The 27107-nt window shown below is 39.4% G+C and overlaps 1 long non-coding RNA gene across 1 annotated transcript; it reads right to left on the bottom strand.

Moving 5' to 3' along the window:
* Positions 1-47: 47 nt before the first annotated feature.
* LOC132827880 (uncharacterized) lies at positions 48-26080 on the bottom strand. The gene is made up of 4 exons (XR_009646055.1): positions 26004-26080; positions 22751-22938; positions 16470-16579; positions 48-468 (listed from the first exon to the last, which is right to left on the bottom strand). It is a non-coding gene; the product is annotated as an uncharacterized LOC132827880 (long non-coding RNA).
* Positions 26081-27107: the final 1027 nt, after the last annotated feature.

The following is a 27107-nucleotide window of genomic DNA, read 5'->3' as shown; positions in this document are numbered from 1 at the left end:
CTGTTAGGAAGGTTTGTTATAAATCTTCGGTTTGTATGATAAACCCCTCACCAGCAAAATGAAAGTTTAGAAATTAATCAAATGTCTCCTTGATTCAGAGTTCTCAGGTTGAGAATCAATCCCCTGTAATTCTGTGGAACTGCTGCAAGTCACTGCCTGTAGACTGTGAAGTGTAGAAATGGTGAGGAAGCTCTTCTTAGTTATTGCACATCACAAGTGGACCGGGCGGAGTCCCCAGTGATAGAGAACCCATAGCACCATCCCGATAGCTGTGGCTCCTCATTATCTTTGTGAGCTCACCCAAGAGGATGCATGTCTGCACAGTCCAAAGATAGAGAGAGAATACTGCCTCCTTAATGCATGCAATATATTAGTTGTTTGTCAACTCTGTCCTTTTAGTGTTGTGTGTTGGCTGAGATTACACATCAGTTGTTGTCAGTTGGTTGTCGATAATATTTTGGGGGGAACCTGAAAAAGAAAAACATATTGTAAGATGCTTTGTAACACTGCTGATGGTTACACTGCTCAATTCAGTTTTACTACTTGGTCGGGGGAACTGAGTGGTGAATGCTAGCCTTTCAGTTCCAGAAGGCAGCTTTAGCTCAAGGTGAGATTGATAATATCCAAACCTTCTCTCCCCATTGACCAGAACAGCCATAAAGTGAAATGCCTTCTGCCAGTCCCAATCTTGGCCTGATGCTGTCAAACTTTGAGCACAGAACTTCCTTTGTCTGCATTCTCATTTTGAATGGCTGGAAATTAAGCTGGTGTGAGAGATGATCTAGCTCTCTCAGACACACTGAGAGCTGCTGCTCTCCATTAGTAAATGTTCTGCTGCAGGAACATTTATTCTCCAACTAAGCTTTTCTCAAATGAAAGTGAAAAAATGTGTCCCTCATCCCAGTGAACACAAAGGAATAAATGTAATTGCTTAAATAGATCTTTTCAAGTAATAGGAAAAATGTGATTGATTAGAAAATAAGGAAAAACCCAAATATGTGTATTTTCTATACTCACAGAATCTTTACAGGAACTCAATATAATTACTCAGCAAATCTTGCTTCTATCAAATGCCCAAACAATGTAATTTGGAGCAAAATGCCTGGCTTCCCAATCAGGATGCTGTTCACATTTTATCCTGAGTGTTATTTTCAATCCATTGCTGCAGAGCAATAAACGTCTTGTAGGTGGAATCATCAGAACATCAGGAAATGAGCAGGAGTAAGCCATTTGGCTCCTCAATTTTGCTCCACCATTCATCAAGATCATGGCTGCTCATCCCCAGGCATCAAATCCTCTTTTGTGCCAGCTCCTCATAGCCCCCAAGTCCTCAATATTGTCAAAATCTATTTACCACCTCTTTACAATCTTTCAGTGGTCTAGCCTCCACAACTCTCTGACGTACAGAATTCCAAACATTCCAAATGTCTGGAATTTTTGATTCCTCTGGTAAAGAAATTCCTTCACATCTCAGTTTTAAATGGATGTCCCTTAATCTGAAATTTTGATTGCTAGATTGAGATTCCCCTACTAGTAGAAAAATCTTCTCAATCTTTACCCCGTGAAGCAACTCACAATGTTACATGCTTCAATAAGATCACTCCTCATTCCTCTAGACTCTAATGAATGGTTAGCCATTCTCAATAGGCAACCTCCTTATTCCAGGAATCACCCAATTGAATCTCTTTTGAACTGTGTCCAATGCCAATGTATCCTTTCTTAAGTATGTAAACCAAAATTGCACAGACTACTCCAGATGTGGCTTCATGAACACCCTGTATAGTTATAATCATTCTTTACTACTTATAAATTCAAACACCCTAGCAATGAAGGCCCGAATTCTATTTGCTTTCTTTATTCCTTGTGATAACCCTTTTTTTTCTGTGGACAAGAACCATCTGCACTGCACTTATTTGGAGCCTCTCTCCATTTAAATAATAATCTGCTTTTTCATTCTTCCTACGAACGTGCCTGACCTCTCAATTTCTTACATTAAACTCTATGTGCCAGGTTTTGCATATTCACTCAACCTATCCATAATCCTTGCAGATTTTTTTTGTTTTCATCATAGTATGCCCCACCCTCCTGATAGGAGATCCTATCTTGCGCAATAACCATTTATGTGGCACCTTATCAAATAGCTTCTGGAAATCTAAATACACTAAATCTATTGGCTAACCTTTACCTCCTTGTTATATCCTCAAAGAATGCAAACAAATTTATCAATCATGATTTCCCTTCTCAAAGCCATGTTGATTCTGATTGTGTTAAGCTTTTTCTCAATATCCTGCTATTTCTTCCTTAATAATGCACTCTAGCATTTTCCTAATTACAGATGGTAGACTAACTGGCCTATAGTTTCCTGTTACCTGTCTCCCTCCCTTCTTGAATAGGGGTGTCATATTATTTTCCAAACTATTGGAACGCTCCTGAAATCCATTGCTTTCACTGACTCTGCAGCCACTTTGAAATCCTGGCATATAGGCTTTCATTGTCTGCCTCAGTTACATTGGCTTATCAATATTTTGTCCCTCATGGTATAGACTTTCAAGATCTCTCTTCTTGTGTTCACCTTACTTATCTGATAACTTTGCAATGTCTTCAGTGTCCTCCACCATGAAGATTGCTGCAATACATTGGTTTCAATTATCTGCCATTCCCTTGCTCCTTGTTATCAGTTCCTCAGTTGTATTCTCCAAGGTGCCACATTTTAATTAACTCACTTTAACTACTCCCATTAAATCAGCTTTTTAGACATTCACTGCTTGTTCCTAAAAAATACCCCAGTCTTCGCATCTATGTCTAATTTTTACCACTCTTAATGTCTTAGTTTTGATGGTACTCTCCTTGACCACCTTTGTTAACCATCTCTGATTCCCCATGTTCCACCATCTTTGCACAGTAAATAATTGAATATATGTCCTTGATAATATGTAAAAACAGAAATGAAACAGTGATCACTTCTCATCAGGCCCTCCCTTTGGCCATCTGGTTCCTGCTAGACAGAGGAGAAGACAACCAATTTTTGATAGAACTCTTCCTCAATCCTGATTGGAGATTTATTTTCCTAAACCTGTCCATTCAGTCAGGCTGCTATTAATTTATATTCATCTTGTATTCTTCCATTTTTACAATTAGATTTGAAATAGTTATACCTAAGTATTTATCGAGTGAATGTACTGGAGAATACAAGAACAAAGGATATGATTTGAGTAGCTGCTTCTTCAGTTGCCATTAGTTGTAGTGCTGCTACTTTCCAGAATATCAGTGCTGCAGAGAGAAGTGTTGAAATATCATGCATTTATTTTTAATCTTCAACACAATGGGAAAAATCTTTGGTGTCCGGGTCATCGGAGACTGGACATAAAACTGAAGATGGGAGGAAGCTTGAACTTCCAACACATGATTCTCCTCCTCCCCAGGATCTGATGCTAATATGTCTGCTTCCAAGTTAGAATGGGAGACTTGGGCAGTTCTGATGAACATAACTGGATTCTTACCCCAGAAACATCAGACAAGTTAAGAATTAGTCTAACACTAGGGAACCACAGAACCAGATAAATCCTGAACTCTACATTCACCTTAAAGGGCTATTGACCTTCAGTTCAATGTCGCTTCATTACAACCGCACCTCTGATAGTGTATACTCCCTGTACTGTAATGGGAATACCAGCACCAAACTTTATCTTCAACTACTGGAATGGGACTTGAACACAGAAACTTCTGATTCAGAGGTAAAAGCACTAACATATGAACTGCAGCAAAAGCAAAAACAATTATTTGGGCCTTGACCAATATCTTTATATCCTCATTAGCCAGAGGGGTCACAGAGGACTGGCGAGTAACTAATGTTGTATCTCTCTTCAAGAAGGGAAATAGGGATAATCCAGGAAACTACTGACTATCGAGTCTCAAATCAATGATTGGGAAGTTATCGGAAAGAACTCTTAGGGTCAGGGTTTATCCATGTTTGAAAATGTATGGCCTAATTAGGGATGGCTTTGTGCAAGGCAGGTCATGTCTTACTAACATGACTGAATTTCCAGAAGATTAAGATACATGGGATCTATGGTGACTTGGTGCGTGGATTCAGAATTGGCTTGCCCAGAGAAGATAGGGAGTAGTAGTGGAAGCATGTTTTTCAGGCTGGAGGTCTCTGACTAGCAGTGTTCTGCAGGGATCCATACTGGGAGCTCTATTGTTTGTGATATATATGAATGACTTAGTTGAAAATGTAGATGGATGGGTTAGTAATTTTGCAGCTGATACAAAGATCACTAGGCTTGTGGATAGTGTAAAAAGGTGTCAAAGGATATGGTAGGATATAGATCAGTAGCAGATATGGGCAGAGAAGTGGCAGATGGAGTTTAATCCATGTAAAGTGTGAGGTGTTGCACTTTGGGAGATCAAATGTTAAGGAAAAATATACAGTTAATGGTAGGACTCTGAACAGCATTAATGTACAGAAGGGGTTTAAGTCCATAATTCCCTGAAAGTGGCCACATACATAGATAAGGTTATAAAGAAGGAGTATGGTATGCTTGTCTCTATTGTTTGGGGAATTGAGCACAAGGGTCAGAATGTCATGTTGCAGATTTATAAAACTTTGGTTAGGCCACACTTTAGAGTGCTATGTTCAAATGTGGTCACTGTGCATTACAGGATGAATGTAGAGGCTTTGGAGAGGGTGCAGAAGAGGTTTACCAGGATGCTGCCTGGATTAGAGGGTATGAGCTATAAGGAGGGTCTAGAAAAGCTAGGGTTGTTTTCTCTTGAGCAGATGCTTAGGGGAGACTAGAGAGATGCTATAAAATTATGAGATGCATAGATAGGGTTGACGGTCAGAATCTTTTTTCTAGAGTTGACATGTCTAATAAGAGAGGTGGAAGGGGGAAAGTTCAAAGGAGACTGGAGGGGCAAGTCTTTGTACACAGAGAGTGGTCAGAGTCTGGAACACACTGCCAGGGATGGTGATGGAGGCAGATACAATAGGCGAAAGTGAGGACTGCAGATCCTAGAGATTAGAGTCGAGAGTGTGGTGCTGGAAAAGCACAGCAGGTCAGGCACATCCGAGGTGCTGGAGAATCGATGTTTCAGGCAAAAGCCCTTCATCAGGATACCTGATTCCAGGAAACGTCAATTCTTCTGCTCCTCAGATATTGCCAGACCTGCTGTGCTTTTCCAGCATCACACTCTCGACACAGATACGATAGGGGCATTTAAGGGATTTTTAGATAAGCACATGAATATGGAGGGATATGGACCAAGGGCAAGCAGAAGAGATTAATTTGGTGTCATGTTAGACACAGCATTCTGCGCCGAAGGGTCCATTCTTGTACTGTACTGTACTCTTCAATCTTCTATGTTCGATTTATAAGTACAAAGTAGCAAATAAACTCTTAAATAATGATACAAAATATGGTAAATTATTATTAGTGAGGTGGGTGTTTGGAGAGGGGGCTGCAAAATGCAGGTGGCAAGGAGAGAAAATTGACTGCCCCAATTCAGCGATAATCGAAAAAGTGAGCAGGAGGCAGGACACCAAGTTCAGGCATACACATGAGGGTAAAACAGAAGGCAAATCTATAATAACATCATCTGGATTCTAAAGATGGTGGAATTGGAGGCTCGTGAGCCTTTATGGCATTGTGACAGCTCCCAGGAAATAGCAATGGATAAAATAATACAGGCATGTTCAGTGGAATTTGAGGAGCTGGTGTAACAGTATATGTTAGGGTCACCTAAGAGACTAATGATACTGAACCTAAGAAAGATGGACAGTTACAACTGAATTGCTAGATACGATGACTAGTCTACACAAATAGCTAAAGCAAGGAGGATGGGTGTGTGCAAACAGGAATCTTCTTTTATTAGTGACTTCAATTAAGTATAAATTGTGAATACCCAATAGTTTGTTTCCATAACTGAAATGCAAGGCTGCTTTATGAACCAGTGTCTCGGGGAAGTCACAAGAATAATATGATCTCAGATGCAAAAAGTGGAGAACCTGGATATTAATTGCATCCCAAGAACAGTAAATCAAGAAGCAAAAGGTGGGGAAGAAATAAATACTGTAACTTTTTCTAGAAAATAAGTTCTTCAGAATTAAATGGGGCTGAAGCCTGATTAGTCCCCTGGACCTGTTGCATCTTATAATATTAAAGCAAATAGCTACAACGAAAGAAGCTTCACTGGCAACAATCTTCCAGGCATGCTCAGATTCTGAAAAAGTCCAAGACAATAAAAAAAGTACCAATGTAACACCCTTATTCAAAATGAGAGGGAGATAAAGATGGGTAACTATAAGCCTGTTAGCTTAACATATGTTATTGGGAAAACACTACAGTTTATTCAAAAGGATGTAATAGTGAAGCATTTAGAAATACATAGTATAATCAAGCACAGTCAACACGGCTTTCTGAAAGAGAAATCATGGCTTACAAATTTACTAGCATTTTTTGAGGAAGTAGCAAAACAGATAAGATAGATAAGAAAGATTTAGTAGGTGTAATATATCTGGATTTCCAAAGGGATTTCAGTAAGGTACCATATATAAGGTTACTTCATTAAATAATAGCCCATAGTGTTTGGGATAGTATATTAGCATGGGTAGAGAATTATTTAACTAATAGAAGACAGTGTCTTATACATATTACTGACTTGGATGAGGAAAGTGAGTGTACTATAGCTAAGCTTGCGAATGACACACAAATAGGCAAATGGTGAGGATGACACAGAGTCTGCAGAGGGCTAGAGACAGTTTAAGTGAGTGGGCAAATGTTGGCAGTTCTAATATAATGTAGGAAAATGTGAGGTTATTCACTATTACAGGAAGAATAGAAGAGCAGAATATTATTTAAATGGAGAAAGTATGCAGAAAGCTACTGCACAGAGTGATTTGCGAGGCCGGGTAAATCACAAAAAGCTAGCTTTAAAGTTCATTGGATATTAGGGAAAGCAAATGGATGTTGGTCTGTATTTCAAAGGGAATAGAGTATAAAATTTGGGAAATTCTGGCTAAAACTTTACAGGCACTGGTCAGATCATGCTGAAAGTATAGTGAACGGCTTTGGTCCTCTTATCTAAGGTAATATCATGGCATTAGAGGCTGTCCTGTGAAGGTTCATTCAGTTGATCCCAGCTACGGATGGATTTTATGAGGAGGTTTAGTCTGTAGTCATTGGAGCTTAGAAAAATGAGTTGCGACCCTGTTGAAACATAAGATTCTTGTGGGCTTGACAGGAAAGATGTGGAGAAGCAGTTTTCCACTTGTGGGAGAGACTAGGACCAGAGGGCAGAATCTCAGAGTAAAGGGGGTCATCCGTTTATGATAAAGTTGAGAAGGAATTTCTTCTCTCAGATAGTAGCAGATCCATGGAATTCCTTACTGCAGAGAGTTGTCGAGGCAGAGTCATTAAGAATATTCAAGGCTGAGGTAGTCAATTTTTTAAAAAATATAAGGGAATTAATGCATAATTCACACACAATTCTTTGGATTTTGCATCACTTATAGATAGGGTGGTTAAGAAGGCGTTTAGCCAATTTGCCTTCATTGCTCAGACTTTTGACTATAGGAGTTGGAACATCATGTTGAGGTTGTATAGGATGTTGGTGAGTACTCTTCTGGAGTAGTGTGTCCAGTTCTGATCACCTTGTTACAGGAAAAATATTGTTAAGCTGGAGAAGGTTCAGAAGATTTTTCCAGGATGTTGCTGGGAATGGACCATTTGAGTTCCAAAGAGAGGCAGGATAGGCTGGGATGTTTTCACTGGAGCGTAGAAGATTGAGGGGTGACCTCGTAGCAGTTTATAAACTCAGGTGAGGTATAGATATGGTGAATGGCAGGTATCTTTTCCCAATGGTGGGGAATTTCAAGATTAAAGGGCATATTTTTAAGATGATAAGAGAAAGATTTTAAAAAGACCTAAGAGCCAATGTGTTTACACAGAGTGATTCATATAGAGTCATAGAGATGTACAGCATGGAAACAGACCCTTTGGTCCAACCTGTCCATGCCGACCAGATATCCCAACCCAATCTAGAACCACCTGCCAGCATCCGGCCCATATTCCTCCAAACCCTTCCTATTCATATACCCATCCAAATGCCTCTTAAATGTTGCAATTGTACCAGTCTCCACCACTTCCTCTGGCAGCTCATTCCATACAAGTACCACCCTCTGCGTGAAAAGGTTGCCCCTTAGGTCTCTTTTATATCTTTCCTCTCTCACCCTAAACCTATGCCCTCTGGTTCTGGACTCCCCAACCCCAGGGAAAAGACTTTGCCGATTTATCCTATCCATGCCCTTCGTAATTTTGTAAACCTCTATAAGGTCACCCCTCAGCCTCCGACGCTTCAGGGAAAACAGCCTCAGCCTGTTCAGCCTCTCCCTGCAGCTCAGATTCTCCAACCCTGGCAACATCCTTGTAAATCTTTTTTGAACCCTTTCAAGTTTCACAACATCTTTCCGATAGGAAGGAGACCAGAATTGCATGCAATATAGGAGGTATGGTTAATAAGTTTGCAGATGACACCAAAATTGGTGTGGTGTTGTGAACAGCAAAGAAGGTGACCTCAGAGTACGATGGTACCTCAATCAGATGGGCTGATGGGGCAAGGAGTGGCAGGTGGAGATTAATCTAGATAAGTGTGAAGTGCTACATTTCTGTTTCTGTGCTGTATGATTCTGACTGTACGAAAAGCTAGGAATGTGGAGTTGAGGATTATCAGATCTGCAATGATCTTACTGAAGGACGGAGCAGATTCAATAGGCTGAGTGGCCTTCCTCTGCTTCTCTGTCTTATTTAATCAATAAGGTAGGCTGCAGACAAATCAGAGAACAGCAAAAATAAATGAAGAGAGTTCAACAATACTTCAGTAATATTAAAGTAAGATACTTGTAAAAGTACAAGTTAGTGTGTGCAAGATAAAATCACATCAATGAATAGCAATCTGACACTAAACAATGTAGCCTCAAATTGATGAATAAATTATTGAGAAGAAAATACAGAGGAAAGATAACCTGCATAAACCATTCAGAAGGAAATGTCAAGTGGACAGCTTAGATGATGTCAAAACCAGTAGAATCATATTAGAAAGTAATCAGATGGGCAAAGAGATACTTGGAACAAAATACTACAGTTGCCCAGAAATAATTGTAAAGCAGTATTACAATATTTTAACCATCAGAAGTTAGTCATAAAGTTTGATAACAATTACACTACTCTACAGTTGACACCAAGCTAGTCATATATCCCAAGAGTTAATAAAAAACGCAGAAGATTATTTTATTGTCACAGTCAGAGAAACTTAAACACTTAAATCCTAATGCCAAACATGACAAGGAGTGCTTACCAGCTCATTTTCTACATTTTTAAATGCCACTTTCACTGATAGAAGAAGTACTGTAATGCATGGCAACAGTAACACAATGGTGGTCAATGTAATGGTTGATAGACCATTGAGGAACAAAGCTCGATGATGAATTATTGCTTTAAAAACACCTTCACTCCAATGCAGCATTTAATAGTGGTATTTGAAGGTTTGAAAAAAATTCTTTTGTTACTATTTAGAATATGAATAATTCCTAAGCAGGCTTCCTGTGGTGATCACAAACTCATCAAGGAGGTATTGGCTTTATTGTTCCAAAATGCATACAGGCATGTATCTATGTGTATTTTGCACCCTAGGCCTTCCGAATCCATGGAAAAGGCCACACAGAAATGTTAAGCGGTCACAAATACAGAAGGAAATTGTTTTAGCAGTAAAGGAAAATGAAGTGCTGCATTTTGTGTCCTGATTTGCACCTCCATTGAGAAATGAAACCCCAGCCCTTAAACTTTAATAGAGGGCTGTAAAGTCAACATGACATAAGGGAACAAATTGCATCTTTTAATGCTTTGATTGATGCACCAAAAACAGAGAATTCAAATCACAGATGAATTTTCCAGCTTTTTTTTTAATCCCTGTTTCTGAAACATTCCCTCCATACTGCCAAAGACAAAACAACCGCATGATTGATAAACAAGGCAGAATTAACCACATCTGCTGGAAAAGCAGTGAAAGAATTCCGAACAAAACAACATTTTTGTTTTCCTGATTGACCTTAGGAACTGACGGTGTGCCCAATCAGGCTAATGCAAGGAGATGTGGAAATCAGCTTTAAACAAAATCTTTTTATTCAAAACATGAAGAGAAAATCAGACGGTGAGTCAATTAGGCACTCACACATGTCCTGGGATTACAGGAAAGGAAAAGTCATTGGAAATTGTTAGCATCTAAATAAAGGAAGAAAATAATAACTGAGTAGGGAGGAGATGGAAGATATCTCTAAGTACTTTGTATGTGAAGTATACTTTGACACTAGAATTGAAAAATCCTGTTTATAGTGGAAACTGAAACCTTGTACTTGCCTTTGCTACCTCAAAACATTTTGTTTATGTGTTCATGCAATGTAGGCATCCCTAGCTCGATAAGCATTTATTGCTGATCACTACTTGTCCATGAAAAGGTGGTGGTCAGTCATGTTCTTGAATCAATGTAGTCCGAGGAGTGAACGGACACACCTTTGCTGTTGAGAAAGGAGTTCTAGGATTCTGGCCCAGTGACAGTGAAGAAGCAGGTGATGATGTTTCTATGCATCTGCTTCCTGTGTTCATCTCAATGACAGAGGTCACAGGTCTGGCAGGTGCTGTTGGAGGAGCCTTGGTGAGTTGCTTGATTGCTTCTTGATGATGGTACACACCACTGCTACTGGATGTCAATAGTGAATGGAGTGACTGTTGAATGGTGTGGTGGTGGTTCCAATTAAGCAAGCTCTATTCTCCTGGATAGTGGAAGAGAGTGAGGACTGCAGATGCTTGAGACCAGAGTCAAGAGTGTGGTGCTGGAAAAGCACAGCAGGTCAGGCAGCATCTGAAGAGCAGGAGAATGGATGTTTCGGGCATTAGCCCTTCACCAGGATTTCCTGGATGGTGTCACACTTTGAGTGTTGTTGAAATTGCACTCATTCAGGCAAGTGGAAATATTCCATCACATCTCAGACTTGTGCCTTGTAGATGGTGAGCAGACATTGGACAGATAAGAGATGGGTTTTATACATGGCAGCATTTCTGGTCTCTGATATAACTCTGCAGTCATATATTTAGATTGTTAGTCAGTTTAGAACTTCATAATGGTAAACTGAGGATGTTGTAAGTGTGGGTTCAGCAATGTTAATGCCATTGGATGATAAGCGGAGATGCTCAGATATTCTCTTGTTGCCTGGTAATTGCTTGGCAGTGCAATGTTATTTGCCACTTATAAGTGTTGCTACGTATTGACGCAGACTGAAAAGTTGTGAATGGTGCAATCATTAGAGAACATTCCTACTTTTGACTTCACAATGGAGGGAAGATTATTGATGAAGAAGCTGTTGACTGATTGAACCATCTCTCCTGCAGAGGTGTCCTGAGACTGTGATGACTGACCTTCAACAGCAAACACTGTCCTTTGCACTGTGTTTGACTCTAACCAGTGGACAGATTTTCATATGCTTCCCCATTGACTCCAGTTTAACTAGTGCTCCTTTATGCCACACTCAGTCAAAAGATGCCTTGATGTAAAGGGCCGTCACCTCCACATCTCTTCTCCTCTGGAATCCAGCTGTTTTGTCCATGTTTGAACCAAGGCTGTCATGAAGTCAGGAGCTGAGTGGGCCTTGGTGGAATCTATTGATGTGTCTCTGAGCAGATGTTGCTGAGCAAATGCAACTTAACAGCACCATCAATAATATATTTCATCACTTTGTTAATTATTGAAAGTAGGCCATGGTAATTGGCTGCATTTAAGTCTTTTTCTTTCAAGGTGCATGCTCATTGTCAGCAAGCCAGCATTTGTTACTGATTTATAAATGCCATTGAACTGAATTGTCAGGCCATTTCAGTGGGTAGTTTAGAATAAACTGCATTGTTATGTATCTAGGGTTACGTGTAGGCTAGATCAAGTAAGGCAGATTTCCCTCCCTTTAGTAAACCAAATAGGTTTTTACAACAATGAATAGTGGTTCCATAATTATCACTGGATTAATTTTACATTCTAGATCATTTTATTAAATTCAAATTTCACCACCTGTTATGGCGGGATTTTTTTTTAGATTCCCTACAGTGTGGAAACAGGCCCTTTAGCCCAACAAGTCCACACCGACCCTCCGAAGAGCAACCCACCCAATCCCATTCCTCTACATTCACCCCTGACTAATGCACCAAACACTATGGGCAATTTAGCGTGGCCAATTCACCTAACCTGCACATCTTTGGACTGTGGGAGGAAACCAGAGCAACTGGAGGAAACCCACGCAGACACGGGAGGATGTGCAAACTCCGCACAGACAGTTGCCCAAGCGGGAATTGAACCCGGATCCCTGGCACTGTGAGGCAGCAGTGCTAACCACTGAGCCACCGTAGCCTGTGTCTCTGTATAACTTATTCAATAATGTTATCACTATATTACCATCTTCCCTCAGTCTGTTTTTATATACAAGGTACACCTGAGCAATATTCCATCTGGTCAGGTAGATACCAGTGTTGCAACTGCATTGGACCAAGATTAGTGTGGTGCTGGAAAAGCACAGCAGGTCAGGCAGCATCCGAGGAGCAGGAAAATCGATGTTTCGGGCAGGAGCCCTTCATCAGCCTTTATTGCATCAACTATATTCAAGTTTCTTGAACTCGGACTCTGAAGACTGGCATCTGTATTGCTAGGAACCTTATGGGAACCAAGCACTCAGCACTTCTGGCCAAATATTGTTACAAAAGATTCAGCCTTGTCCTTTGCACTGATGTGTTGGGCTCCTCTATTTTAGAGAAGAAGGGATATTTGTGGATTCTCGTCCTCCAGTGATTTGTTTAACTGTCCACCACAATTTACAACTGGATGAGGCAGAACTGCAGAGCTTTGTACAGCTATATTGATTGTGGAATCACATAGCCCTGTCAACTGCACTTGCTTATGCTCAGGGAGAAGGTAGGGCCGATCAGGAATAGTGTAGGGAACTTGTGCGTGGAGTCTGAGCAGATAGGGAAAGCCCTGAATGAGTATTTAGCTTCAGTTTTCTCTAAGGAAAGGGATCTTGTTGTCAATGAAACTTTGAGGAGCTGGGATACAGTCTTGACCAGATCAAGACTGATAAATTTGATGTGCTGGAATATTTGGAAAACATTAAGGTTGATAAGTCCCCAGGGCCAGACCAGATTTATCCTAGGCTGCTCCGGGAAGCGAGAAAGGAGGTTGCTAAGCCGTTGGCGAAGATTTTTACTTCCTCACTCTCAACAGGAGTCAAACCAGAGGATTGGAAGGAGGCAAATGTTGTTCCTCTTTTCAAGAAGGGTAATAGGGAAATCCCTGGCAATTACAGACCAGTCAGTCTTACGTCTGTGGTCAGCAAAGTTTTGGAAAGAATTCTGAGGGATAGGATCCATAACTATTTGGCAAACATACAGTGATTAAAGGCAGTCAGCATGGCTTTGTGAGGGGCAGGTAATGCCTCACAAATCTTATTGAGTTCTTCGAGGAGGTGACAAGACAGGTCGACGAAGGTCGAGCAGTGGATGTGGTGTATATGGATTTCAGCAATGCATTTGATAAGGTTCCCCATGGTAAGCTCATTCGTAAAGTCAGGAGGTATGGGATACAGGGAGATTTGGCTATCTGGATTCAGAATTGGATGGTTGACAGAAGGCAGTGGTTGTAGATGGAAAGTATTCTGCCTGGAGGACAATGTTGAGCAGGGTCCCGCAGGGCTCTGTTTTTGGGCCTCTGCTCTTTGTAGTTTTTATAAATGACTTGAATGAGGAGGTTGAGGGGTGGGTTAGTAAATTTGCAGATGACACAAAGGTTGCAGGTGTTTTCGATAGTATCGAGGGCTATTGCAGGCTGCAGTGCGACATCGACAGGATGCAGAGTTGGGCTGAGAAATGGCAGATGGAGTTCAACCTGGATAAATGCGAAGTGATGTATTTTGGAAAATCGAACTCGAATGCTGAATATAGGATTTAAGACAGGATTCTTGGCAGTGTGGAGGAACAGAGGGATCTGGGTGTACATAGATTCCTCCAAAGTTGCCACCCAAGTGGATAGAGTTGTTAAGAAAGCATATGGTGTTTTGGCTTTCATTAACAGGGGGATCGAGTTTAAGAGCCGCAAGGTTTTGCTACAGCCCTACAAATCCCTGGTGAGACCACACTTGGAATATTGTTTCCACTTCTGGTCGCCCTACTATAGGAAAGATACAGAGGCTTTGGAGAGGGTGCAAAGAAGGTTTACCAGGATGCTGCCTGGACTGGAGGGCTTGCCTAATGAAGAAAGGTTGAAAAGGCTCATACTTTTCTCTCTGGAGAGGAGGAAGAGAGGAGACCTGATCGAGGTATACAAGATAATGAGAGGAATACATGGAGTCAATAGCCAGAGACTCTTCCCCAGGGCAGAATTGATGGGTACAAGGGGTCATAGATTTAAGATAATAGAGGAAAAGTGTAGGGGAGACGTCAGAGGTAGGTTCTTTACGCAGAGAGTTGTGAATGCATGGAATGCGTTGCCAGCTGTGGTGGTGGAAGCAGAGTCATTCAGGACATTTAAGTGACTGCTGGACATGCACATGGAGAGCAGTGAGGGGTGTGTAGGTTAAGTTATTATATTTTACATTCAAATTAAACCTCAGCACAACATCATGGGCCAAAAGGCCTGTTCCGTGCTGTACTTTTCTATGTTCTATTTGGTATCCAAGTAGCCCTGTAGCTTTAGGATCACATAGATATGCATAGAATTGTTTCTGGCATGTCTCCCAGCATACTTCATTGAACCAATCTTAATGGTACAGTGGAGTAAATGCTATACTATAACGATTACAGATTGTGATTGACTACAATTCTGCTGCTGCTGAAGGCCAAAAGCACCTTATGGATGCCCAATTTTGGTTTATGGTTAATGTTGAGTTTTGTTTATTCCAGTATATGGCCAATTCTATTCTCCACAAACTTGTGGTTGCTCAAAACTCTGCTCCCTGTCCTGACCTGCACCAATTACTTTCTCCTTTGTACTCCATGGCCAACATTGGTTACAAGTTAAACGAAGCCTTGGTTTTAAAATTCACATTTTTGTTGTTAACTCTTTCCATGGCCTCACCCTCCTTCACAGCTATGAGTGGCTTTCTTTTCTCCTTCAGAATAAATCTTAAAATCAACCTCTTTGACCAGCTTTTGGTTATCTGGTCCAATATCTCCTTCTGTGGCTTGGTGTCACAATTTTCAAATAATGGGACGTTTTTTTACAGGAGTGTAGGAGGTTGAGTGGTGATCTTATAGAGGTTGATAAAATAATGAGGAGTAGAGATAAAATGAATCGCAAGGGTCTTTTCCCTAGAGTGGGGGAGTTCAAAACTAGACAGCATATTTTTAAGGTAAGATAAGATAGATTTAACAACAACATGGGGGCAACTTTTTTACACAGAGAGTGGTTCATATGTGGAATGAACTGCCAGAGGAAAAGCAGGAATAGTTAGAATTTTTAAAAGACATTTAGGTAAGTATGTGAATTGGAAAGTTTGGAGGAAAATCATGCAAGTGGAAATAGTTTGGCATGAGCTAGTTGGACCAAAGGGTCTGTTTCCATGCTGTATGACTCTATGACTCAAATATTTGAAAAGTTCCCTGGGACATTTTATATCATTAAAAGGTGAAATATAAATGAAGTTTGTTATTGAGGTAGTCTAACTCCTTTTCTATAATGTGGGACTCCTGTGATTGTCTATCATTGTCCGTAACGAGAGACAGGTCATTGATTAAGTTCCATAATTCACATTGGCCATTTTGCTGCCACATTAGATAAAAATTGGCTAAAAGTTTAAATTTTGTCTCATTAAAATATATTAATTGGATGGATCCTAGATGTTCTCAGTAGATAGAAATATCAATTTCAGAAATCCTACACAAAATATTCTTCGTAATTCAGATACATGGAAAACCAAAAGGTTTCAAAGGAAAACTTAGTAATCAGTGAAACTATCTCCATGTCTCTGTATACTTAACTTATTGTGAGAAAATACCTTTACTTGTCAGTCTTGGTTCAGTAGTAACTATCAGAAGATTGAGAGTTCAAGACCCATCACAGAGGCTTGAACACATGATCTAGTCTGCCATATCATTACGTTACTAAGGGAATCCTGCACTGTTGGAAACACCATCTTTTGGCTGGGGTTTTGAACCAAGTGGTTGCAGAAGGTCCAATGGGTCTATCTGAACCTCTTCCTCAAACAATATAATTTAAAACAAATAGTGGTCATTTCTTTCATGATCATTTGTGGAGGTTTTCATGCGCAGATTGAACAATAATTTTCACGTGTAACAACAGTGACAAACATGCAATGCTTTGTAAATACACAAAACATTAGTTTGCGTTATCTTGTCTCCTGAAGACACTTCCAAGTGACCTCTTACCTTGGTTGATGTCTTGCCAGCTCTGTGCAGTTACAACTTACATGTTCTCTGATTGATACAGTGTGTATGGTGAGCTCATTCCTACCATATCGATAAGTCACCTTTGCTATCTGTACAAATCAAAAACAATTAACAATGCCACTCTGCCGAAGAGCATCTGTCAATATTCCATTGAAGAACTTGCATAAAAAGCACATGACATTACATCATGCTATGCAATATTTTTATATCAAAACAAACATTTCTTTGGAAACACATATCTCTAATTCCCTCCTGAGGGTTATTATTGAATGCTCCAACCGCCCTTTCAGGCAGTGCATTCAGATCATTGTGACTCACTACATTTTAAAAAAATTCTCTTCCTGTCCTCTCTAGTTATTTTACCAATTTTATCAAAGTTGGTCAAGAAAGGAAACATGATGAACAATATGCATAATATGTCTGAGCTGGTTTGAACAGAAGCTGGTTTTGTCTCCTGTATTTAGCAAGAGCACAGAGCTGAATGAATTGCAAAACAAATTGTGCTGCTAAACAGTAAAGCTAGGGCTGTGGTGAGAGCAGGAATTGGCTGCAGGGTGGGAATTGAGAGCAGAGTGGAAAATGATGCTCAGTAACAGCAGCTACAGGGGCAACAAAAAAAAGTAAATATATAAATAAAGTAAATACTTAGAACAAAAGACTAAAATTAAATTTAACTTGGTAGAGGATGTCAACGTTAAGGGGGTTTTTATTGTAATTACTAAAAATTCACATATATATATAATCTTTTAAAATATGTTCAGGGAGATACAATATTTAAACCATACAGATAACATAATATATATGTAACAAAAATATGTAAACTTCAAAGTGAAATAATACGACAATAGAGAGCCATAGCCAAAATTGCTGTGCCGTGCGGAAATTTAAGGTCACTTCATATGTCTTAACTAACCACTTGGACAGGAAACGTATTCAGCAGAATAACAGAAAAGAGAAAGAAAAACAGAATTGTTTTCAAAGGCATGAAACTATTAAATGTTGAACTCAGATGTATTCATACAAGAAACGCAGCATGGTAGCCTGAAGTATTGCAACCAATTAGGCAGGCAAATTATCCTTAGACCTTCATTATAAAAGGACTGCAATACAAGAAGAAAATTTTGTGTAAAGGATTTTGGTGAGATGACACCTGGATTACTGCATGAAGGTTTAGTCTCCATATCAAAAGAAAGTTCACTAGATGATATTTTGGGATGAGAATATTGTCCAATGATAACAGACAATTGAAACTGGGCTTATGTTCTCTGACATTTAGATAAATGGGTACTAATCTAATTGAAACTTGCAAGGTTCTGAAGGGACTTGACAAGGTAGACAATGAGGGATTGCTTTCCAGCTGAGAAATCTCAAACCTGAGGACACAGCATAGTTGATGAGATGAGGAAAAATTTCTTCACAGCAGGTTATGAATCTTTGTAACTGTTCATTCCAAAAGAATGGGGATGCCTTCACATTAACTTCAAGACTGTGGTCAATAGATTTCCCACTGGTCTGGGAATCAAGAGATATGGGAAGTAGGTAGGAGGTGGAGTTTCAGTAGAAGTTCTGCCATGATCTCATTGAACTGGGCAGCAAGCCCCCGAGGCTTGATCCTTTACTCTTGATCCTACTCCTGATGTCCTTATGTTCTTAGCAGAATGGTTAAGAACGAGAGGAGATCTTGTGATCTGGAATGCATTGCCTGAAAGGGCAGTCAAAGCAGATTCAAAACCAAATACCTAATGCAGACAGCACCGCAGGACTAAGAGGACAAAAAATAGAGAAGTGGGACTAATTGGTATAGGCCCTCCATTGAGCTGGCACAGATATGATGGAACAAATGACCTCCTTGTCTGCTGCAACTCTAATTCTATAATGTGTTGCAGTGATAGCCTGAGATTTATAATGATGATGTGTCAGCTTCCAAGTTGTTGAGGCATGTAAGACATGAGTGATAGGAAGAAACTATCATAATTACTTGAGACTGCAAAACTTTTAAAGCAAAGTCTGGAATCTCAATGGAGGAAGAAAAATTGAACATGTTGAACAGGTAGAGAAATTCAAACTCATGATACAAACTAGAATATTGAAAGAAACTGCAACAGTACCACAGCAAATACAATGGGGTGCTGCCCATAATTACTTAAAAATACAAAATAAACAGTGCTTTGAGGCAGTAAAACTTCTCCTGTTTATTTTAGTGTGGGCAACCTGAAGAAAGGTTTCCACAAAATTCACTATGGAGCCTCTTTAAATAATAATGTTCTTTATTATTTATTAATTCATGTTTTGAAGGAAATGTTATTCCAGCAAATGTATAAAACTCTTTTCTTTTAAAAAAAAACTGGTCAGTTAATACCGTCTAAGTTGTGGAAGTGAAACCTTCTTTTATGCACATCCAATATAAGCACGTTCATTATATAAGGGCGTTTTCACTAAGCGCCAGATTGGACCAGCTTAGTCAATACTGAGTAGGTATTAGGGACAAGTATGGTTATGAACAGTTCCTCTTTTGTTTTCCATCCCACATCTTGTGGAACAAACTGAGTCAATTATGTGTAACAGCACCTCCAGCAGCAGGTGGCGATGGTGATAGAGGGCACTGAGCAAGGGAGCTGAACAGTTCACTGGGATCTCCACCAGTAGGTGGTGACAATGAGGGATGACAGCTGCAATAGTCAAATGGACTCGTAATGGGAGGAAAAAAATGGTGTTTTGGTGAAAGCAGAACTGATAGGAAGAGGGAGCAGATTAGACAAAGAATTCTTCAGTCAACTCTTACACATAAGCATATATAATGAAATAAAACTTGGTCAATACTGAAGGTTTGTTTCTGAAATTTTCTTCGACACTACATAATTCCTTGCTAATCCTTAATTTCCCTTCCTGTTTGTAATGACCTGATGCCATTGGAATAAAAAATCCCTATTTCCTGATCTTTGTGCTTTGCATGTGTTAAAATCTCATTCAAATACACATATATTTGTTATAGATGATCAATTATTCTGTTGACTTCTTCATATGAAATAATTCAGATTCTGATTTAATTTTATCCCCCACTTTTCTCTTTTCGGTACCACATAATTGGTGTCCCTGCGACTAAGGCGTTCCATGAGTCCATAATGTAATTGTTGGACTTAACTGGCAAAGTAATCCCTGTTGCACAACACCATTTGCTACAGTCATCACCCTTGTGAATTCTTGGAGACCAACCGCCAGTTGTTTTTTAGCTTTTTAACACCATTCCATTAAGTCCTGACATGAGGCTGTCAAAACTTGTTTAGTATAGAATTTGGACACTCATCAGAAGTAACTTTCAACAGACCTGGTGGCGTTTCATTCAATTCTGGGCTCCAGAGGTTGAAAGGACAAATGATGTAATTTACTGCACTATTAATCAGTAACCACAGTGCATTCCTTCAAAGTTAGTACTGCTCTCACCATTGAATGAGAAGACTATAGCCACATGGCCCATTCCAGGACTTCATATATTGATACTTCAGTGGAGTACCACATTGTCACAGACCACACATTATGCAAGTGAATCTTCTGGAGAAGAACTGAGAATATATTGACCTAATTTACTTAGCTGACATCGTGTCATGTATAAAATGTCTGCCAGGTTCGCCTACAACAAGAGGACTGCATGTCAAAACATTGGTTGTTAATCATTTTGCAATATCACGAAGACTGCTGTACAATTGGAAATTCTCTTTTTCTAATGACTTTTCATTTATAATAGAAGGTAAACTTTTTTTGAAAAATTCTTATTCACAGGATCTGGGCACTGTTGAAAGGTCAGTATTTGCTGCCCATCAGCAACTCCCCTTAAGAATGATGTGGTAAGCCATCTTCTTGAATATGACTGAGTTACTTGCTATACCTTTTCAGAGGCAGTAAAGAGTCAACTCCAATTCTCTGTGTCTAGAGTCACGTATAGGCTAGACCAACTAAGGTTATTTCATTTCCTTCTCTAAATTACATAAGTGACCTACGTGGATGTTTTCTGATTATCTATTTTTTATGGTCACCATTGCAGAGTCATTCCTATTTTCACATTCAGATTGTATTTAAGAGTAGAGTCATAGAGATGTACAGCATGGAAACAGACCCTTCAGTCCAACCTGTCCATGCCGACCAGATATCCCAACCAAATCTAGTCCCACCTGCCTGCACCCAGCCCATATCCCTCCAAACCCTTCCTATTCATATACCCATCCAAATGCCTTTTAAATGTTGCAATTGTACCAGCCTCCACCACAATCTCTGGCAGCTCATTCCATACATGTACCACCCTCTGCGTGAAAAAGTTGCCCCTTACGTCACTTTTATATCTTTCCTCCCTCACCCTAAACCTATGCCCTCTAGTTCTGGACTCCCTGACCCTAGGAATAAGACTTTGTCTATTTATCCTATCCATGCCCCTCATAATTTGTAAACCCTTACAAGGTCCCAGCCTCCGACGCTCCAGGGAAAACAGCCCCAGCCTTTTCAGCCTCTCCCTATAGCTCAAATCCTCCAACCCTGGCAACATCCTTGTAAATCTTTTCTGAACCCTTTCAAGCTTCACAACATCTTTCCGATAGGAAGGAGACCAGAATTGCACACAATATTCAAACAGTGGCCTAACCAATGTCCTGAACAGCCGCAATATGACCTCCCAATTCCTGTACTCAATACTCTGACCAATAAAGGAAAGCATACCAAAAGCCTTCTTCACTATCCTATCTATCTGCAACTCCACTTTCAAGGAACGATGAACCTGCACTCCAAGGTCTCTTTGTTCAGGAACACTCCCTAGGACCTTACCATTAGTTACATAAGTCCTGCTAAGATTTGCTTTCCCAAAATGCAGCACCTCGCATTTACCTGAATTAACTCCATCTGCCACTTCTTAGCCCATTGGCCCATCTGGTCCAGATCCTGTTATAATTTGAGGTAACTCCCTTCGCTGTCCACTACACGTCCAATTTTGGTGTCATCTGCAAACTTACTAACTGTACCTCTTATGCTCGCACACAAATCATTTATGTAAATGTCAAAAAGTAGAGGGCCCAGCACCTATCCTTGTGACACTCCACTGGTCACAGGCCTCCAATCTGAAAGACAACCCTCCACCACCACCCTCTGTCTTCTACCTTTGAGCCAGTTCTGTATCCAAATGGCTAGTTCTCCCTGTATTCCATGAGATCTAACCTTGCTAATCAGTCTCCCATGGGCAACCTTGTTGAACGCCGCACTGAAGTCCATATAGATCACATCTACTGCTCTGCCCTCATCAATCTTTTTTGTTACTTCTTCAAAAAACTCAATCAAGTTTGTGAGACATGATTTTCCATGCACAAAGCCATGTTGACTATCCCTAATCAGTCCTTGCCATTCCAAATACATGTACATCCTGTCCCTCAGGATTCCTTCCAACAACTTGCCCACCACCGAGGTCAGGAACACCGGTCTATTGTTCCCTGGCTTGTCTTTACCACCCTTCTTAAACAGTGGCACCTTGTTTGCCAACCTCTAGTCTTCCAGCACCTCATCTGTGACTATTGATGATACAAATACTTCAGCAAGAGGCCCAGCAATCACTTCTCTAGCTTCCCACAGAGTTTTCGGGTACACCTGATCAGGTCCTGGGGATTTATCCACCTTTAACCGTTTCAAGACATCCATAACTTCCTCATCTGTAATCTGGACATTTTGCACGATGTCACCATCTATTTCCCTACAGTCTATAATCTTCCATATCCTTTTCCACAGTAAATACTGGTGCAAAATATTCATTTAGTGTCTCCCACATTTTCTGTGGCTCCACACAAAGGCCACTTGTGCTTATAATGTCTCTAAAGGAGTTTTAATTCTGGTCTTCAATCATTAATTCAATATTGAAATGTTATATAAATAAGGACAGAAATATTTCACCTGTGAATTTGAATTTTCAAGTTTTTGGAATGTTTTTCTTTTTAATTTATAATTAAGAGATAGTCAGCAGAAGTGTGATAGTTTTGTTTTAATTTAATCATGCCTGATTTAAAAACAATGCCTGAACAATGCAAAGCACCATTCAAAATGATGCTGATACAGAGTGTTTGTGAGTGGATAGGGGAAGGGCAGCAGTTGACAGCCATTGACATTTCATGGAGTTGGAGATGTGAACTGCTAAGAGATTAAAATTCCTAAACTAGCCAGTCTGCAAAGTTTCAAAGGTCATGTATAAAGTTGTAAAAGTTGCAGAACATATGAAACAACACATTACTACATACCTGAAAAGGCTTGTAATATGCGTGGACAGGAATGCATTGATAGGTTTTGGTGTTACAACAGCCAGAACAGCGCTTTATCTCTACACACGAAGGCCACAGAAGGAAGCCCACTGAAGTTGGGTCCACTTTGTATCGAGGAACTTCTACTGTGACTGTTCGTGTTTTGCATCCAGCTGGTTTTGAATATTCTTTGGTTAATGAGAAAAGAAAGCGGTAAAGTTATTATTTACAAATACAAACTCATTCAAATCTACATTAATATTATAATTCACACTCCATTCTACGGAAATCAAATGTAATAAGGATAAAGGTAACAGTTAATTGAATGTTATTTCCTCCAAAGGATGGCCTTGCTATCTCCTAAACAAAGCAATATATGTATGACATGACTACATGTTACTGCTAGCTGCTCCAGAGATGGTGCTGTAACATTTCTCAGTTTGTTGTAACAAACATTGCTATGGATGGTTAATACTCCAACCCTGTAAAAATAAGTCTTTCAGTTAAATCACAGGTCTGCCATAAAACAACTAAAGTCATACTCTTACAAAGCAATATAGAAATGTTGAATATAATAAGAATGCTAAAGTTCATTTTTTCTGTTAAATTAAGTTGTATTTTTTTGCATTGCTCTTAGAGGGAAATCTATATAACAGAAACTTCTCTGCTCTCTGTACGCAATTTTCCAAACACTGATGTTCAGAACTTATGCAATATTTTTCATGTATTCAGATGTGAAAACGTAAGCAAAGCATGGGTGAAAAATACATTTTGAAACTTAAACACATCCTTCAAGAAGACCATGTAGCTCACTTGTGCCCGCAATATGGTTTTACCTATAAAGAGTAAATTGTCAGAAATTGTTTCAGAACCTGTTCCCATTCATTATGAACAGCAGTTTTAATATTTAGAAGAAAGGAATTCATCAAATAATCTATAAGACTTTGTACTGTAGCACCCAAATGACACACAGTGGTATCATCGATTCTGTCATTCCTCTAATTCTTAAAGCTCTGAATTATGTACAATGCACTCAATTGTTTGTAGTGATGGCATACACATCCTTTTTTTCACTGGGACCATTTTCCCTGAACTTGAAATTACACAATTTGAATTAAATTTAAATCTTTACAACAAGCCTGATTCAACCATATTTGGATCTCTTTCAGATTTTAATTTGAGGTGTTCCACATTCCAACTGTCTCAGAAAATCATGGCTCTGCTACTTTTAACTATCATTAGCATTCTTCGTAAAACAATCCCCACAGCAACACAGTCTAAATAACATTGGACAGTACTAATTACATTGTTGAATGTCTAAAAATGTAGTGAGCATAGCAGATGTTGAGGAGGGAATTAATGGCTCTTGATCTTGTGAACATTTCTAACTGCTTGAGGTACATTCATGTGGTTAAGCATTCAAATGAATTACAGCTCTTGAAATCCATCTGCCCTATTCATTATTCCATATATATTTAGTACACTGTTTTTAACTCAGTAGGTCATTTTGATAATGTAACATTTTCAGCTATTACCATATTGTAGCTTCATATTTTCAGATATGAATTTGTTTTAAATTACTCCCGTTAGCAAGTTTTAGCTTTAGTCATGTTAACTGGTATGACATTAGCTTTATAGCTTTTTTCTCAAACTAATACAGGATGCACCTTTACTGACAGGCACATGAATTTAACTTTGGTCTTTACCAGACCTGTGTAGGAAGTTGGTTAGGATTTTTTTTTCTGGACAGGCTGTCAACTGTCCATAAATTCATACCCCAACAATGAGGTCCAAGGCATGCAGCAGCGCAGGCTATGCTGGTACTATGAAGCCCTTATATACGACCTACACATTTTGCCTGTATGGCATGTCAGAGTCCTCAAGGGTATGTCCCACCCCAGGTATGGAGTAGTATCAAGAAGGGGTGATTATGGAGCAAATGAAGCATATCATTTACAAATGAAAGGGACTTAATATCTGACTAAGGCAGCTGCCAAGAACAGCTGAAAAAGTAACCATTCTGGAAATGAGGAATATCAAGATCCCATGTCTATTTCAGGAAATAATGATCTCACCCAAGAAATACCCTGAAAATGCAATCAGTTATTGGAACTTGCTCTAATTAAACAAGTATGAAGTTTAGTTCACATTGCATTTATTCTTAATACTTAGAGTCTCAAAAATGGTACATTATGCACATCACTGAAAAATTAGTTTGCATCAGTCACACACGATCTATGATCATATATCAGCTTGGACAAATACATATTGTCAATTTCAATTCAAATCTGATGCTTCCAATGTAACCTGGAGAGTATCAATGACCCAGGAAGTAGGAATGAGGAAACTGAAGCTATGTAGAAGAGAAACATGTATGTGCAATATTGTCAAGCTCTCTCATCTCACCCTATTCTCCTAAAGAATGACCATACATTGCCATCCATATTGTTGCACCCATTACACACATTGGTGTTCCAATCAGAGTAACTTATCATTTATGTCTGAAAGATGATCCATTGATGAAGACAAAAGGGCTCATCCTTGTGATGTAGCAATTCTGGGACAATCATTAGCTCCATCTAATTGTGAGAAGAATGCTGACTATTAGATCATAGCCAAGATCACTAATTTGTCATTTAGTGGAAAATGGCCATTCACAGAAAAATGAACAGAATGCAACTGCAAAAGCTAAATGAAAATTCCCTAGTTATATGCATTAAAGATGGAATTTGCTTTATCCAGTCAGTGGCTCTGCCTATTGCCCACTTGATTTTGCAGAAATATTTTTATTTCTGCTCTCCAAAGTCTGCTGCTCATTCATCTTCAGGACTTTTTTTCTTGAGATTTGTACTCAAATATTCTTTGAGCGGACTCAGGAATGAGATAAGTTCCTGGATGGTTATGGTAAACAAATGAGCGTAATGTTAAATTTCCACTTCTGGAATCAGAAGCATGAAAGCTGATTCCTGAAACAAATCATTTTCTATCTTAGAGGAATCTTCACAAGTGAAAAAGTCCAGCTTCTGAACAAAATGTGTTAATTACGTGAAAGTATTTTGGATAATGTTTGTAATTGCAAGTATGTGTAAATGGTGAAAAGAAAGCAAATTGAGGCCTAAATATGCTTAAGTAACACCTAGTTTATTCTCACCCAACAACACTTGAGGAGCGAGGTGCTTGTATTGGTAAGTAAGATCTCACTGTCAAAGAGGAAATGGAAGCTGAGCATGAACTGGTAGTAATGCTAGCAGACCTGCTATTTTTGATCTTGGTTGGCTCTGTGGTGATGGTTCTGGCGTTATTGCTAGGTGAAGCGGTGAGAGCGAGCGTCCTTCATTGCTTGCCTTTTGTCCAAGCTGTTCATTAGTACCTTTGTGTCTCCCCAGCCTAATTGGCACACCTTAAAAAAAACACAAAGCACAAAAACCCTGCTCAGTTCAACAAGCATGCAATGCCAAGTCCAAATTCACCATGAGACGTCACGTGGCTGTGAAAATTACTCAGCTAGCGGCATGATAGGCCTGGGCCTGCAGTCACTGTCGGCGATGAAGTCAGGAGATTCCAGAAATTGTTGCATTTGATGTAACTTGAATGAGCGATACCTTCAAGGAACCCTTTCATAAAGTAATATTCCACAAAAACTACAAAAGAATCAAAATAAGGAGGTCTAGTTTCAATGGGATCGTGTTCCTTATTTTTCTCAAAGCAATTGGCATAGCATCAAACTATGTAATTGGCACTTCAGCCATTGCATGTTGGATGACTCTCATCTGCTTTGGTGATTATTTAAGGACAGTGAAATATATTTAGAGTCTGATATCTGCAGACATACAGCTGATGGTACCAATTTCTTACGGGACAACAAAAAGATGGTAATTGGTTCAAAGGAGTAACATTTCTGACCATTTCCATCACTGCTTGAAGGTCAAAAGGAACTAGTGATGCAGTTGAAATATACAGTAGAAATATTAATGCACAGACACATGTGCACACTTTATGAAAAATTCTCTTGGCTATTTTAACTTCGATATTAAGCCACTCATTTTAAGTGTATTAATGCCTCTACCAAATTAAAGGACTTTTTAATGAGCCCATTAAATGTTTAACATCTAATATTCACATTGTATAATTTCAAGGGTGTATTGTTCACCGAGTGGAAAATCAGTGAAAACATTCCATCAACAGATCATGGCAGGAACAGAGAACATTATTGAAACCCTTTTTTAAAATCAGTTTCCCAAGTCATAAGAATATTTTCAAATGATGGAATTCTGGCAATCCAGCAAATACAAAACTCTTCTTGATGAAGAATATATAAAGAGAAGTGACTTTATTTCATTTAATATTCAGCCATGAA

This window comes from Hemiscyllium ocellatum, chromosome 25, assembly GCF_020745735.1.
Source record: "Hemiscyllium ocellatum isolate sHemOce1 chromosome 25, sHemOce1.pat.X.cur, whole genome shotgun sequence".
NCBI lineage: Eukaryota > Metazoa > Chordata > Chondrichthyes > Orectolobiformes > Hemiscylliidae > Hemiscyllium > Hemiscyllium ocellatum.
The sequence above is the reverse complement of the archived record's forward strand: the minus strand, read 5'-3'. Positions and strand labels throughout refer to the sequence as shown.